Source organism: Panthera leo, chromosome B1 (assembly GCF_018350215.1).
Source record: "Panthera leo isolate Ple1 chromosome B1, P.leo_Ple1_pat1.1, whole genome shotgun sequence".
NCBI classification, from domain to species: Eukaryota; Metazoa; Chordata; class Mammalia; order Carnivora; family Felidae; genus Panthera; species Panthera leo.
Genome location: NC_056682.1, coordinates 13,248,946 through 13,267,328, shown reverse-complemented (window position 1 = coordinate 13,267,328; position 18,383 = coordinate 13,248,946).

The following is an 18,383-nucleotide window of genomic DNA, read 5'->3' as shown; positions in this document are numbered from 1 at the left end:
AGCACCTGCGCAAGAAACGACTGTGTGTGGTGCCCGCTGCCATTTTATGAATCTAGTAGGGAGTCCAAACGGAAGAAAAACAAAGATGTTCAGGATGCTATTTTTAAGTGTGACTTTTCTAGTTCCCCCTGCTATGAACATTCTAACAAGAGGTAAGGGGATTTAAGGACTCTGAGACCACCTGGCTGCCATTATGTAGAGTTGAGTCCTCAGTCATTGCCGACAACTAAATGGCCTTTGCAGGAGGGTGGGGGCAACGAGAGGTGGTCCCGGTGGAGACCTGTGCCAGTACGGCCGGGATTGGCTTGTTTGGCTTGATGAACTTTCCCGTTAATTAAACATTTTGTTAATCTCTCTGCATGTCAGTTGGAGAGGCTGACCCCTCTGAGATGGGGCTCTGGTCCCAGGGCCTGTCCTCTGGAGCTCAGAGACTTCTACAAAGCCTACAGCCCCCGGGCGCACCTCATTAGGACAGGCTGCCTGGAGTTTAGTGAGGCTAAATGCTTCCCAGGTGCCCCATCCACACGGCTGCAGACTATTTGTTTTGTTTCTCATCTCGGGATCAGCTTGCCTGTGCCTTCCAACATGACAATTAGCTAATTTAATAAATCTAATTTAGTCTAATGTGCTGCTGTGAGAACCGTAGGAGGGGCCCTCTCGGCATCTCCAGGTCCTTTCTCTCTCTGCTCGCCTCCTCCTTTCCTCACAAAATCTCCATTTTCATAACACATTTCCGGAGAGAAAATGGTCCTATCTCAATTCCGAAATGGCAAATAAATTCCAGTTTTTGAGCCAGCCTAGATTGAGCGGCGGTGCCCGTCTCGGTGGCTGTGGTGAGGATGGTGAAGTCTAGTCTAGGCCTTTGGGGAAAGAGTTTTTGATTGATCGGTGATGTCCCCCGTACGTCGAGAATGGAGGCCATATGTTTGCTGACCCAGCTCTATTCAATAGAGCAGGAGGTTAATGGCAGATAGCTGCACAGTATGTTAGCATATTAGCTCACAATTCTACTAATATTAGGGTAACCAAGTTTTTTTTCCAAATTATGCATAGAATACTTGACTCACAGAGAAAGGTTAGGTCTTTCGTTAAAATGAAAATGTAATTGTAGACAAGATTTGACTTATGCTGGTCAAATTCAGAGTGCTCGGTTAATTGTATCCATGTTGTTCGTAGATGATGATGCAACAGATTCTCCCTGAGCCTCATAGCTTTTCTTCCCAGAGGTGTTGCTTTCAGCTCTGGACTGGTCCCTAGAAGTCTTGGAGCTGCCGACTTTAGCAGCAGAGAGAGAGAGAGAGGCCGGGAATAATGTGGCCCAGAAGAACAAGGGACAGGAGTAAAAAAGAAGGAAAATACGCTAGAACAAGGAAAAGTGTCTGATGAATCCGAAGGAATAACACTGATACTCTTCCGTAACTGGAATCTTCTCTCTGATGGCAGCTGCAACGTGCACACAACAAAGGTAATACAGACTGGTAAGATGAGAGACGAGGACTGCCCAAGAAAACTGGTTTGGAGGAAGGCACTTATTTGACTCCAGCATATCTGCCAAAATCCATGTTATTATTGCAGTCATGCATTGGATCCTTATATGTTACTTCAAAAAGAAACAGAAATTTGCAAATTGTATATCCGAGAAGGCGTTAATATCAGAAATACGTAAGTAACTCGTACAACTCAATAGCAAAAAGCGATCCGATTTCAAAATGGGCAGAAGATCTGAATAGAAAGTTTTCAAAGAAGACATCCAGATGGCCAACAGGTACACGACAAGATGCCCCACATCATTCATCATCAGGGAGATGAAAATCTAAAGCACAATGAGATATCACCTCCCATGTGTTAGGATGACTATTAACAAAGAGGCAAGAAATAACCAGTGCTGATGAGGATGTGGAGAAAAGGGAACCCTCATACAGTGTGGCTGGGAATGTAAATGGGGGTCCCCACTATGGGAAACACTATGGGGGTTCATCAAAATAGAAGCGCCACATGGTCCAGCAATTCAGCTTCTGGGTATTTATCTGAAGAAAATGAAAACCTTAACTCAAAAAGATATCTGCACCCCCACGTTCACTGCAGCATTACGTACAAAAGGCAAGACATGGTGCCCATTAATGGATGAATGGATAAAGGAAATGTGGTGTATTTATATAATGGGATATGATTTAGCCATAAAAAGAATGAAGTTTGCCATTTGTGACAACAAGGATGGACCTTGAGGGCATATGCTAAGTGAAATAATTCAGACAAATACTGTAAAATCTCATTTATATGCTGAATCTAAAAAGTAGAAAACAAAACAGAAAACCAAGCTCATAGATACAGAGAACAGATTGGTGCCTGTCAGAGGAAAGAGGTGGGGGTGAGTGAAATGGATGAAAGGGGTCTGAAAGTCCAAACTTCGAATTATAAAATGTAAGGTTAACAGCACGGTGACTCTAGTCAATAATACTGTAGCGCATATGTGAAAGTCGCTCAGAGTGTATCTTACAAGTTCTCATCACGAGAAACAAAAATTGTGACTATGCGGTGACAGATGTTCACTAGACTTATTGTGGTGATCTCTTTGCAGTATGTACAACTATTGGGTCATTATGTCATATACCTGCAACCAATATAATGCTATATGTTGATTATACCTCAATTTAAAAAAAAATGGAAAAACCAAACGAAACCAAAGCTTCATTTGAGTATTAGCAGCAATCCGGGATAAGGCAAAGTATGGGGCTCAAGGCTGAGATAAAAGTGTTTGGATGCTGTTTCCCAACTAAACATACCCATTTATCTCTGCATACCCACCATTTATTCAACAGGAAAAGTGGAGACATTTGATGTGATGAACCAGTCCATTGGTGGGAGGGTTTTCTGACAGGTGAGAATACCTAAAATGACCATCAAGGTACAAGGTGAGACTTCTTGGGTGATATACTGACTCTGGAAGAAGAAACTATGTACTGCCTCAGGGAAAAAATTTGTGAAAATAAAACAGATTTTCAGATCAGTCATAAAAATCATTAAAGTTCTATCTCCTTACAGCTAGTCCCAAGATGCTCCAAGTATAACAAAGCTCCTCTACATCCAGGATCATTGTAAGAACAATCCTTAGATGACAGTGAGGGAGCCATGGTGAGCCAGAATGTTTTGTAGGGGGTAAGAAACCACTAAAAGCTTAAAAACTGATCCCAAAAGTGTTACTCAGCACATATTCCTGGGCACGTCCCATGAAATTTGAGTTTATTTCCTCTTGTTTTTTTCTTATATTTTAGTAAAATTTTTTAGCTTCTGGGATGCCTGGAGGCTTGTGTCTGAAAGCCATGACATGTCCGATAATTTCACTATCCTTTAGGTCTATTCCTTTGGTACAAGATGCATGGTCTTCTGATAATGTGTTCTTCCTATGCCCCATAATTGTACCGCCCTTTGCTGAAATATGAGCTGATTTCGGAAAGATAAGGAAACATTAATTATCGGCTGGTTAATGAGGATTTGTGGAAAAAAAAGTCCAGGAGAGGGAAAGTGCCAAAGAAGGAGACAGTATTGTGAAAACATGGGATTGAAAAAGGCCGGGATGATCACTCTGACTACCTAATCCTACATAACAAATCACCCCAGAAATGGCGTAAAACAACCATGTGTAATGTTTGTAGATTCAAAAGTTTGGATGGGACAGAGTAGAGATGGCTTGTCTCTGCTCCATGATCTCTGGGGCCTTAACTGATAGACCTGAAGGCTGGAAAGTGGAATAATCCGAAGGCTTGTGATTCACATACTTGGCAGTTGATGATGTCTGTTGGCCTTTGGCCTCAGTTCCTCTCTATCTAGGCCTCTCCATGAAGTCTCCTTGGATGGGCTAGGTTTGCATTTCCTCACAAGTCCATCATCCCCCAATGAGGAGCCAGGTAGGAGCACCGTTCCTTTAAAATGTCCTACTTTGAAAGTCGCACAACATCGCTTCCAACTTTGTCTACTATTTGCAATAGCCACGCGCCTGTTCAAGTTCAAAGGCAGGTGAATAGACCCCACCTCTTAAGGAAGAATGGCAAGGTTCTAGAATGGCATGGGATTTAGGAAATGTGTGCGGAAAATCACGTAAACCTGGTTACGGAAAGTGAGACAGAGGGTGGTATAAAATATGACCCCCAATATCTGGTGTGTGCAACTATGAGGATAGTGCTGAGGAAGGGGAAAAGTGGAAAAACGTACAGGGCTTGAAGGAGATGATGACGAGCTCAGTTTTGAGCCTCGGAGAGATAAGAATCGGACACGTTCAAGTGCGAAGTTGGATACGGGGGCTAGGCTTCCAAGAAGGGGTCAGGGCTGGAGTTATGTGTCTGAGACATCCAGGTATAGGTAGTAATTGTAGCTGCTGGCATGGATAATATTGTCTTGAAAGAGTGTAAACATTTTTTTTAATGTTTATTTTTCTGAGAGAGAGAGTGGGCAGAGGGGCAGAGAGAGAGAGAGAATCCCAAGCACTCCCTGCACTGTCAGCATAGAACCCAGTAGGGGGCTCAATCTCATGAACCCTGAGACCATAACCTGAGCCGAAATCAAGAGTCAGATGCTCAACCGACTGAGCTACCCAGGTGCCCTGAGGGAGTGTAAACATTTAATATAGGACGTCAGCTGAACACCGAAAGACAGTTCTAGGAAGCGGCTAGAAGATGCAGCAGAGAAATAAGAGGGAAACTGAAGACAGTGTCATCGGATTTGGGGAGGGGAGTGCTGGAGACAGGTTTTGCTGACTGGGGATAATGCCTATAGGAGTTCATAGGGCATGAGGTCCAAACACGATCATTGGATTTAATGACTTCTGGGATGGAAGCTCGACTTCTTAGCGTGAGATACAGAAACTTGCTTCATAAATTAAAGCGTTTGTTACTGGTTTTAATTTTCTAATATTTTACACGAAGAATAGAATAGGAATTATTAAAAAGGTATGAATTTCATAAAGCATATAATACTGTGCCATACGAAACACAGTATTATTTATTCCATAATAGGCCCTAGAAATCTAGTAAGGGAACATTTCAGTGTAGACTTCCAGGCCTTTCCTCAGGAACTTAATATATACTAGTACTAAGCTTTTCTTTGAAAAGTCAGGTTTTAATTACGTGATTTTAACCTATAGCACTTTGTATAACCCATCCGTTGACAGATGTGTATTTTTAAACCAGAAATTTCTGTTTGTTGGAATATGCATAATTTATATGTGCAAAATATGTGAACATATAAATTATTCTCAAACCATATTCTGGTAATTACTCTCAAGCACATTTCTATTTCCAGTTGGTCACTTTTTAATATATCTACATGTATGTGTACATTTATGTATTTTTGTATGCATGAAGAGAGACTAGTAAGCATAAAGTGAATGTTGTCTTTTTCAGAATGAAATCCAAATTTCAAATCTTCAATTTCAAATCCAAATCTTCAAAATTGAAGAGAAGAACAAAGTAATACTTCATTATGCCTTCATAAAGAGCTATATTTTTTCAAGGCTAGAATATTTTTAACATCAGCCAACCATAATATGGTTATAGACCCAAGAGTCCGTATATCTCTTTACTTACAGAAATGAATGTTCTTTTCTGCTGGCATTAAAATAACGAGAATAAGAAAACAAGTGAAGTTTTAAAAGGTCTGATTTATTTTTTTCAGTATTCATGAATGGATTAAGGAAACAAAACCATATGTTATCTTTAAAATGCTTATTGGAACGGCAAACCTATGTATTGGGGAATATTCTTTAAACTCAAAGACCTAGAAGGTTTTAAAAATAGTTTTAAGAGACTTGCACATAGCAACAAAAGGGAGTGGGATCATAAATCTAATCATGCTGTATAGAAAGTTGGTGTAGTTGGTACATGCAGCGACTGATAAACATTAGTGGATATAATTGCCCTTGTCAAGCTCAAGTACACAATGAGTAAATAACAAGAAAACAAAAAGTCGATATGTCAATTGTACACGTAACAGTAATGTGTCTACTGCACCCCCCCCCCCAAGAAAAAAAGAAGAAAGAAAATCATTATGGAAAAGCCTACAGTCTTGTTTAAATTTTACTTAATTTGAAATATATTCTCATAATTAACTCTGAGATATTTTATCAAAATAATTAATATGTGTGTATGTTTACTTCGTTTTAAGCTGGTGACCCATGGGTATAATATGTTAGGTCTGATTTTATTTCCAAACCCTTATACTGAGTTATCTAATTTCAGGGAATTTGGAAGCAAATACTGGTAGTATTTTGGGAAATAGTGTTGGGAAAAGGCTGTTTTCCACTTTGTAGATGTTGCTTATCTCCCTGAAATACGGGTTGCAGGCATAGATCATAGTATTTGAAGCTACAAGAAAATGTTGGTAGCCCACCCACTTACAGTAATTTATATACAGTATTCTTTTCCAAGACCCCTGATAAGATGAACATGAAATATAATTGTAATTAGATGCTGAACTACCAGAAGGTAAATGTGGGTACTTAGTCATCGAGAATACCTGCTGATTCCCAGGTAGAGTTGGTACTTAACTTACCTGCATGCTGTGCTGCTACTATTTGTATTTCGAAAATACCCATTATTCAAGTCACTGGTGGCCATCCAATTACCAAAAAATAACCAATGTATCTCACTTGAACAGGTAGAATATGTCAATCGATCCAGCGACAAAGTTCGTATAAAAAAATGAAGTCTACTGACATCGGTGTCAGGTTCAATATAATGGTCTATGTCATAAGAAAGGCAAAGTCAAGAGTCAAGGCCAGTATGAGCTTTGGTAAGAATGCTGGGTATTAAGAGATGACAGCCGAGCCAAGGAAGAGTTGGTTGCTTTAGGGGAAAGCATGCAAGAGCTTAGATGTGAGGGTGGGTCCTTAGAAAGGACAGGTGGCCCATGACCTACAGGTGTGAAGAGCAAAAAGTCGGAATTCAAGGACCATTACTGCCAGTCAGTGACAACTCTAGCTAACGGCGGGAGCCCTCTCTCCCTCTACCCCCGGTGATTATCTGAACCCCTGATCTTCATCAACTCAGACTCACTTCATGCACAGCTTTCTGCACCTCAGGGTTAGTGAAATATCAGTAAATGAGTTAAAGCAAACATGCTTTCTCTCTGTGGAAAACTTGGTCTATTTTAAAAGAGTGTGTTCTGGGCAGAGCCCTAACAGAATGGCGTTGAGGTTGCTTGCTGAGACACGTATACACTTTCCTAATGTGAAAGAAACGGTACTAACCTTTCTCTTCAGTAAGCCCTAAACCAACGCACACGCGGCAACAAGTTCAACTGGAACTTGGGAAAACACGAATGATATTTAAAGTCTTTGCAAAACTTTCCCTTATTGGTATGTGAATCTTATACTAACATAAACTTAACTCAGGTTCCTATGCTGAACTGTCTGTGGAATTTATGAAGTTACAATCATCGAGCCAACTGGCTGTTCTATCTAGCTCTTTTTTTCTTCATTTCAGAAATACTTGCATATAGAATAAAACCCACCTAAATAGTGTTGGGAAAAGGCGGTTTTCCACTTTGTATATGTTGCCTATCTCCTTGAATTTTTAATGAGCATACATACCCATGCTAACATTCCTTTAAGAAACTCAACGCACTTTAGAGACGTTCTCAATTCTCTACGTGGATACGTTGTTCCTCACGTACTTGCCATGATGATTGTATTTTTTTCAGAAGAAGCAAGTAAGGAAAGACGTAGTTGACAGCTGTAACTTTCGGCCTACTCTGTTGGTCTGAAAGAGTCATTTATAACTTTTAAAAGAAACAACTTTCACACAGAAAGGTCTGATTTCCTATCCTGTTTGGTTCATCCTTGCACAGTAAGTTGGTGGGATACACTACATTCAAACTGAGGCAGGTCCCACGTACTAGAGGGAGATGCTGACATCCAGGGAAATTCACTCACGTTCAGCATCTATGTATATATAGAGAGAATAAGGAACAGAGACCATTTCTTTTTATGCCAAGACGAATGATAGCTTCAAAAGACCACCCATACTTGCTAACTATGCGATTTTGTTTCTTCAACGTGAAACCAATGTCATTTTTAAAAAAGTTAGATTTAAAAAGCACCGAGGTCCATTAAGCTAGGGAAAATATTTTATATTTCAACTACCTAATGCTGAACTGGCTGACCACAAACAGGTTATATAGCAGGATGAAAGCAAGACATTCTAGATAGGGGTTTAAATACAGATACTGTGGTGGGTGGAGATAATGGTGGTAGTTCTGAAGCTTTTGAACAACTAAGATTTTCTGGTTTGTTCTATTGCATGAAATATGAAAAAAAATAAAAAAGAAAGAAAGGAAACTGTCTTTCTCTGCTTTGGTCAGTCCTTAGACCACTTTGATTAATTCTTCAAAGCATTCCTGACTTTGCTCTTGTTTTCAACTTTCATGTTGGAAATTATTATTTTAGGTTTTCTTATTGTATAATCAGTCACCCCTTTTCAACTGATTCTCTCTAATCAAGTCAAGATAATGGTCTTTTGGACTTAATAGAGAGCTCTAACAGAGCCTGACTCATTACTGATTTTCCTTTATGCTTGTCTCCAACCCAGGAAATGACAACTTTTTTCTCTTTCCCAAATCAGCTGTAAGCTCTTGTTTTCTGACATGAGGCAAAAGATAGTTTAGACTTTTAAAATATGTGGATCCTGAGAAACTTAACAGAAGACCATGGGGGAGGGGAAGGGGAAAAAAAAGAGGTTAGAGAGGGAGGGAGCCAAAACATAAGAGACTCTTAAAAACTGAGAACAAACTGAGGGTTGATGGGGGTGGGAGGGACGGAAGGGTGGGTGATGGGTATTGAGGAGGGCACCTGTTGGGATGAGCACTGGGTGTTGTATGGAAACCAATTGGACAATAAATTTCATATTAAAAAATTTTTTTTAAAAGAAAAAAAATAAAATATATGGCTTCTTATGTATTTATTCTAATGTCACATTTGTCCTAGTTTAAGTATTTTAAGCATGAAACACACGCTAATGCCCGGGCCTTGTGGGTGCACAACAAATATCCCATTGAACCAAATATGCCTGACAGCAATAGCACCTCAAAGCAAGAGCAAAATGCTTGATGATATGAAAGAGATAAGTGGAAACCACCTTATAAATATCAGACATAGTCACATCAAGGATAGCGCTCCCCTGGAAGGTGATTTTAGCGTATGAGAACAGTTTCCTTTCTAAGGACAGGTTCTCAATTCTTAGGGAGAACTGATTTTCGACCAGAGAAGGGCTGTGGTGATCAAGGAAGTCCCGGTGGTATAATTTTAGCTTTTGCAGAATTTTCCATTGCTTATTTTCAGCACTACTGCTATTTCATCATTTCAATGATTGCTCCCTCAACACTGACTGACGATTTTATTGGATGCAGAAGGGGTTGAGTTGGATTATATTTCACCGAACAGCTACACAGCCTGTGTAAAAACAGTCTTTGGAAATGAAACAATCCCGTCTAACTGACCACAGTGAGAGAGAAACAATACAACCCATTGGGATGAGGTAGACAACCCAAAGCTAATGCAGAGACAGACCAAGGTTTCACCAAGTGAAAATCTCTGAAGTTTACAGATGATAATTCCCATCAAATGGTTTACAGTAACTATGGGTTAAGAGTTTTGCAACTTTGAAAGCTACAGAGTTGCTTCGTGGTTTATATTTAACAGAAAGGTTAAACTCATTAAATACTTAATAAGCATAAAGTTCCTAGGAGTTAATGAACTGCTGCTCTTTTCCATAATGAATTTAGATCAAAATTGGAGAACTCAGTTTTAGGTTGAGAATGAATTCCTCAGTATGTCCTATGGTGAAGAAAGCATCATTCCATTAGCATTACCATAATACAAAACATCTTTATTAGACTTTGTTGTCATGTAGACATATGGATGAGTTGTATTTTAAAGAGGAATATGGGCTATTTTTACACTGAAGAATACTGGAGGTTTTTTTACTCATTCTACTTGTGATGTTTTATATGACATTGAGTAACTCATGCCATATTGTCATTTTCATATGCTAATATAAACTCATATTATTTCTGGAATGTTATGACACTGTATTCCATGCAAGTACTGCCTTCTCATTGCCTCACAAGTTTTGTATATGTGTCACATTCTCTCTCATCTCTGCAGAGTCACTGCAAGACGAGGTCTTTGTCACTCAATGGCAAGCAGGCTTGTGGGCGATGTCCAAGAAGTGCCCGGTGAAAGCGAATCAGAGCAGACGATACCTTAGGTAGAGTTCAGGACTTTGTCTGTCTGTCATGGTTCCTTTGTACCATCTATACGGTGGTTAAGTTTTTGGGGGGTCAAAAGTTATACACAGGTTTTTGACTGTGTGTTGGGGGGTCGACACTCCTAAGCCCTACATTTTTCAAGGGTCAAGTGTATTTATGGACATCCTAGTGCAACATGCCATACTCTAGATCACCTGTCTAGTCTTTAAGTTCTTTCTCTTTTCATGCTTATCTCACAATTCACAAAGCCTCTTCTTTTAAAATTTTATTTTAATGTTTATTTATTTTTGAGAGAGACAGAGAGAGAGATAGAGTGTGAGTGGGGAGGGGCAGGGAGAGAGGGAGACACAGAATCAGACGCAGGCTCCAGGCTCCCAACTGTCAGCACACAGCCTGGTGTGGGGCTCGAACCCACGAACCGTGAGTTCATGACCTGAGCGGGAGTCGGATGCCCAGCCGACTGAGCCACCCAGGTGGTCCCACAAAGTCTCTTTTTATAGTGGAAGGGAATATGCAACCATAACTGAGATCAAGCACATCCTATAACAGCAGATAAGACATGAGACTGTCGGTGCTGGAAAAATCTGGCAATTGTTACAGAGGCTCAAATCCTCAGCTTAAAGGGAGGGACTCAGGAGATCAAAATGAAGTCTGAATAGGAGAACCAGAATAGCGACCAGCATTTCACCATGAGCCAAGAGCTCTGCTAGATGCTTTCCGCATAGCATTTCTAATTCTTTCAGAAGTGCATGAAGGATGGTCTATTACGATCATCTCACCTTTGAAAAAAACTGAAGTTCAGAGAGGTTAAATGTTGTTCCCAAGCTCACAGACGAAGAATTGATGAGGCTGGGAATCTAACCAGGTCAGTCTGATAAAAAGCTTATGTTCTAAGTGGTATGTTATGCTGCCTCAAGATACCTCTAGAGGGCTCAAGGCTTTTTGACAATGAAGAAAGCAAGCCTTCAGTTATTGGACTAGGGTGTGAGGTTCTAACAAGAGTAGGTTAATGACTGAGTACCTGAGGAGTTCTGAGCTATCCCACTGAGATCACATGGAAGGATTGATCTCATCATCCAAATGTAGGGTTGTGTTGGCAGGTCCGGCTTAAGTCGTCTCCCAGAAACTTGGCAGTTCAGGAATTACTGGTTGCGAACCCGGCAGTTGATTATACTTCATAGGTAGGGCAAAGGGTATCCAGTTAGGCTAATTAGGTACTGTTTGGTCTTGACGCTTAGCTAGGGACTAGGGAACACAATGTCCTCTCTTGGATATCCTCAGGGTTGGGGGTCAGGGATGGATTTAGGAATTAGGATGCCTGATTGTTCAACTTTTTGACTTTGGTATTTTTATTCTTTCAATTTATTCAATGTTGGCCTCTGCAGATGATGTTCATCTAAGTACGACTTATAAGAGTGATCTCTCTTACGTTGGCAAAATCTCTATCAGCAGGGCCCAAATCACTCCCAGTTAACATTCCCAGTTAATAAAACCTTTTGCATTCCGTGCATGATTTTACAAAGGGTCATAAATGCGGAAATGACAATGACTCTTATCAGATGTTCATGGGAAAAGAAAACCAATCTTATATTCTACAGCTCTTCAGTGGTTTAAAGAATTTTAGTGACAAACAGCAATATTACCCAAAGGATTGTTGTAGAAACCAGTTGATTATTATTTTGCCTTTCTATTCCTTTAACTGTAAGCATCTGTAAGGATCTTCTTCCCCTGATGAAATCTTATATAACTGTTCAGATAAAAGACACAGAGAGGGGCGTCTGGGTGGCTCAGTCAGCTGAGCGTCTGACTTTGGCTCAGGTCATGATCTCACTGCTTGTGGGTTCGAGCCCCACATCAGGCTCTGTGCTGACTGCTTGCTCAGAGCCTGGAGCCTGCTTCCGATTCTGTGTCTCCCTCTCTCTCTACCCCTCCCCCGCTTGCCCTCTGTCTGTCTGTCTCTCTCAAGAATAAGTAAACATTTAAAAAATTACTTTTTATAAGGACAGAGAGAAAGTCTATGCAAGTCAATTTAACGGTTTTTTTTTTAATTTTTTTTTAACGTTTATTTATTTTTGGGACAGAGAGAGACAGAGCATGAACTGGGGAGGGGCAGAGAGAGAGGGAGACACAGAATCGGAAGCAGGCTCCAGGCTCTGAGCCATCAGCCCAGAGCCTGACGCGGGGCTCGAACTCACGGACCGCGAGATCTTGACCTGAGCCGAAGTCGGACGCTTAACCGACTGAGCCACCCAGGCGCCCCTAAATTTAACTGTTTAAGCAAGATTGTAAACCTTATTCTTGCAGCAATAAAAGCGGTGTGGCTTTAATTTTTGTGTGTGTGCACCTGAAATACCTTAGTTCCTTTTTATTAGCTAGTCATGAAAGTAGGTGTTACTGCCTCCATTTTACAGATGAACCAACTGAGGAGCATAGCGCTCACGACTTCGCTGTGTTACATGATGTCTCTACCACAGCGTGTCCTACCCTTTCCAGCAAGACAGGCTGTGGATCACCTCAGTGAGGTGCTCTGTCACTGACTTGACTTCCACGCTTCTTGGCAAACGTGCATTAATCCTATTCCTCTCCTGCTTGGCATTTCGGTAGGGCCTTTCGTGAACTGGAACAGATTTTCAACAAAGAGCCCTACGCTCGGCCCCTGTATTCCCCTTCAGAGAATCTGGGGCCAAGAATACTCTGGTGATCATAAACATACACCTTCCTTCAGCCAGCACTTTAGGAACGTTGAGCACGTGCACGGACGCGCATCTCACCCACCCCGTTCAGATGCTCCCTGTTTTTTTTCTCACTCGAGAGGCATCACACTACACGGGCAGCCTCCGTCTTCCCTACCAAGGACCGAACTGCAAAACAACCCTCGCGATAGAACGGCCGCTGTCGGCCTTGCCCCATCTGGCACCGATAAAGGCCAGCTATTCAGAAGTCAAATGGAGATGTTTGGCAGTTTCTGCCGTTTGAGGGGGCTTAAGTGAAAACAATTCGAGACTGATGCTAAATCTGATGTGCACAGTAGGCGAGACTTACCTGTACCGTCACCCTCAGCCTCTTCCAAAAATTTGCATCCAACCTTGCACTGTATTTTTTCCTCCACCGTCATAATGGCTAAAATCTCATCAAAGAATGGTATCTTTGCATCAGAGTTTACTAGTGACGAAGGACCCTTCCAGGGACACAAGTAATCCAATGCGTTGTGTTACCCCATCATGAGCCATTCCTCGGAAGAGCCGGTCCAAGCTGGCACCTTCCCGCCTCTTCCCTGTCGATGCCATCACCATATACCATTTCTCAGAACCACCCCTCAAACCTAGTGGCCATTCTCGATCCCCTATCTGGTGCATCGTCAAGCACTGTTAATGCCTGCTTGTCCTTCTCCAAAACACACCCAAACCCGAACACTTCTAAGTGCCACTGGAATGGCCTTGATGCAAGTCACGGTTGTCTCAGCTTGCATTTCCCGTCTCCTTCTGAACCGTTTCCTCATGGTCTATTCTCCACTCCCCAGACAGAACCAGCAGCCTCCCCCACAACCGCTCCCATGGCGATTGATCCTCCTCACCCCATCCAGCGTCCACCGCTTTTCCCCTGTCCATCTCTGCTTCAGCTCTGCCGGCTTCCTTCTTGTTCCTTAAAACTGTTGGGCTATTTCACCATTTGGAGTCTCTGCACCTGGTGTTTTCAGCTCGTAAGCCCCTCACCCAAGTTTACAGATGGCGGCCTCTCTCCATCATTCAATCTCAGCTCAAAGCCATCTCTGGGAATTTTCCCTACCTCTCCCAGGGAAAGTGGGTTCTTTCCTTCCCCTCCTGCTCTATTACCCCGACAGTCATCTCCCCCTTTATTTTCTGTCTAACCCCGACCACTCACTTGTCTGCTTGTTTCGATGTATATTTTTCTTCCCATTAGGAGAAGGCAAACTTGAAGGCAGGAGTTTTGTGTTTTTACCGCAGTGCCCCTGATTTCTCTAATGGAGCCTGATGTATTTGAAGCGCTCAACAAACATTGGTTGACTATCGCAATGCTTCCCTCTTAACACCCACTTATGATCTGCTACTCTGGGTTGTTGAGTTTGCCTGAGGACGAAGCAAGTCTACTTTTGAGTATGATACTCTTCAGGGAGGGAAGGGAAGGGTGTCACTAGGGACCAAACACAGTCTTAGTCTCTAGAGGTACTTGGGACCTCTGAGAAGAGATAGCAGCTTTCTCCTATAAATCCACTTAGTTTGAATTCTGAGCCACATCTGAGTTAAGGATGAAGATCTGGTTTTGAATCCTGAAACAGATGACTGTTTTGTCATCTACAAAGTGGACGTATCTATACTGTCTGTCTCATCGCACTGTGGATGGGAATAAAATACTGAACACAGAGGCTAATCTATAGTGAGTTCTCAATTAAAAAAAAAACAAAAAACCAAAAACAAAACCCCAAACCTTCTCTCCTACCCCACTCACCCACCACACGCAAAAACACAGATGATTGCTTTTAGAATTCAATTATATTCAGGGTTAATTAAGCTTTGGTCCACCATTTAAAATAGTTTCTATGGGGAATTATATACCTAAACAACCAACTCCCACATAAATGCCTTTTGGAGTATAACCTGGTTGCAATTTGAGAATTACTTGCGATGAAAAATATTCGTGCCTACATTTGTCTCCAAGCTGCTTCCATGTACACATTTTCTCTCAGTCCTTTTTCTCCAGCACTCACCCATTGTTACTGAACAATTGACTTAGAGTGTATGTTCACTGTACAAATGGGACAAAGGCGGATGCGTGATCCGTTCTATTTTTTCTTAGAAACAAGAAACTAAATATAAACAAGAGTAATTCAATTCCAATGAATAGTAATCACTATGCTTTATAATCCAAGGGAGACAAAAGGAATACAGAAAAACTTGTTACGTTCAAATTGTATCGGAAAGCCTTACGTGATAGGCTGTGAAGAAGCATTACATCCTAATTTATTCCACTTTCTGCTGTTTACTCTGGTTTTCGATAGCTAACCATTCTTGCTTGTGAAAGCTGCTTTAATTTCGGAGACTCACAGTTGAAAGGATGAACCGTGCAATTGAGTTTTTGCCTTTTTCAATCTCGTTGATTTCTTAATTATTTCTTTTAGTTACATAAAAATGTTTAATTTGTAGATTTTTATCACTACAACTAGTGGCTGCCTCAAGAAAATAACTCAAGCCTTATAGAGCGCAAATTGAGTTTATCAAATACATACATACATAAATAAATAAATAAAGTAAACTAAAAAGCAAAAACAAACAATAGAAGCTGGTTTTTCAGGAAGCTACCAAATGACTCCGTAATACTATCCAGAGAGCCCATCTTTTTATTGACAAATATTTGAAGAAACATGCTTCTTTGTGTTGAGAATAAAATGCAGGTACACCATGTGACTTATTTTAAATAATCATGCATTTTAACAACATTTTTATTGTATTTCCTTCCTAGTCAAATATATCTGAATTATTTGATGTTTACTCTCTTGATTGTCCCTTCCCCCACCCAACTTATATTCTTTACATGGGAAAATTTCTGAAACAAGCTAATCTGAACTAACCTGATTAATTATTTTATTGCTTATTGTGAAACAGTGTACTTCTGATCTTAAATAAATCCTATGACTTTATAATAATCTCATAATTATAGAATTATATAGTTGTATACAGTTTACTTCATGACAGCAGAAATTGATATGTTAAACACTGAAAATCAACCTAAGAGCAGAAAGTGATTGTATGAATATGGTAAATATGCTTCATGATGGAAAGACGTCTGTCCAAACTTAAAGCTAAATATATCCTTCAGAGAAAAGAAAGCACACCCACTCTTAATATTTCCCCTTCTTCCTCCAAGTTTCATCAGGAGACTCTGCTGAACCGTCTAAATTACTTGTATATAAAAAAAACCATGTCCTCAGAGAGCCAACTGGCAACATTTTTAATTATATGTTTTGTTCTTTGCGTATATGTAATTATTTTTCTTTATAGGAGTTCAGTGTTAGAAAATTTCACAGATTAAGATTACCAATGATAATAATTAATAAAATTACTTTCATAGATCAGTTTTAAATACAGGTCTTTAAATTTTGAGGCATTAGGAATGAATGGGTGTCGGGGAAAGAAAAAAGACAGTTTCTTATTTTGCGTGACATAGATTCACGGTAATTCTTATGGCTGCTTTGAGGAGTCACAAACGACTGTGTTTCGGAAACCAGTTCATTAGTTTATCTAATTTATTATGTCCGTGCAGAAATGCCTTGCCACAGCAGAAACAGCGAAGCTCTTCTTTCATATTTAACTAGTAATTAATTAGCGAGAATTCAAGTTGCTCACTATTACTATAACGGGAATATAGTTTTTATGTTTGATAAGCTACATGATCCGACGCTTCGAAGAACGATGCTATTTAAGTTGGTAAGTCCAGCTTATCACAAAGTATACTGACCCCTTAATAGGAACATAATGAGGGAAGTTAGCATCTGTACCTCCAAAATAAAAACTTAACATCAACATGCCTATTAACAAAATGAGAAAAAAACTAATTAAAGCAAATTAGCCTAATGTGCACATGCTGGATAAGACAGATTACTTCTAAAAATCCGAGAAGATAATGGTACCCATATGGGATATGTTTTTGGCATTTTTCATATAAATTGGACAGTTTTAGAGGATAAATATGGTACAAAAGTCCTTACAGGCAATTATGTCTTTACAATGCTGGTGGCTGACATCATAAAAGTATAATTTTAATTGCTATTAATTGCATTAAGTCTACTCTTATTGAATACTTAATGCCATTTCTGACAGTAGTACTAATTTATATACTTTAATGAAGCTTCATGGTAGAAGTTTGGAATTATAGAGCTACTTAAACTATGTCTTAAATAGTACATTTTATCTGTCAAGAAGTTCTAGATATAAAGGCCTTTCACCGGATATTTTTTTCCCTTTAAAATCAGGTTTTGCATTCACCCCACTTCTTTTTTTTTTTGATAAAGTGATGTCACCAATATATTTTTTTTTCTTCTGCAAGATAATTTTTGAAAAATGCTTCTGGTAATGTCTACCTACACCCTCCGTGTGCCATGGATTGTAATATACCTGATAAAAAAGCCCAGATTATTAACTGGAAATATTTAGCTGCCGTAATTCCAGACATCTGATCTTCAGAAGAAAGCAGTCACTTATAACAAGGAAAAGGTAAAGCGACACAGAGTAAATAATAAATATCACAAAGGGCAGAGAAGATTTTGGATAAAGCGACGCGATAAATGGCTCTATCTAGGGGCATCTATCAGTGGGCATTTGTAGTGATTCGTCTCCACTAGTTACTGGCGATCTCTGCTGTTAGTGCGATTTGCATTATTAAATTATGAAAAATTCATTCGTCTCAATCAGTGCTAGTTTCAATATTTGTGAATTAGTAATCTGCCTGGTTGCACTAATGGGAGAATGCATCCATTATTGCCTTTTCAATTTGTTTTCGTGTTCGTTCACTAAAAACATGCTATCGGAAATGGTAAAGGAACGCTCCCTGGGAAGAATTGAGTGCCAGAGACATCTCTGCCCTCAGATACTGAGACTTTTGGTAAATTCTAGCCTGTTATTTCTGTTCAGGAAGGCATGCTTAATAAAGTGAACAAGCACAAATGTCAGGAAAGATATGCCACGTACTCTTCCATGCCCTATCGATTTTTCCTATAATTAAAGTGATGAACACACTGTTTGGTAATAATGAAGCCAGATCTCCTTCTGAGAATTTTTTAAAGGTTTAGCAAAGTTTGTTTCAGCCTGTTGCCTTTTGGTAAAATATCTTTGCTCAGATCTCCCCAGGGACCTCTGAGTAAAAGGCAGGATCGCGATGGGGTGAGGTTGAGGATTTTAGAAGTCGACAAGAGTTTCCCAGGTTCCTCAGGGCCCGTGAATAGAGGGAACAGGAGGCTGCCATTGCAGTCCATCAGCAAGGCTGGCAGCAGAATTAACTCTTTCAGGGCTGCATTGCCCATTTTCATCCTCAGCCCAGCTCTGAAGGCTATTTTAGATTTCAATCTCTTTATTCCCCCTTTCATGCTGAGAATGTCAACCAATTAGTGCTAC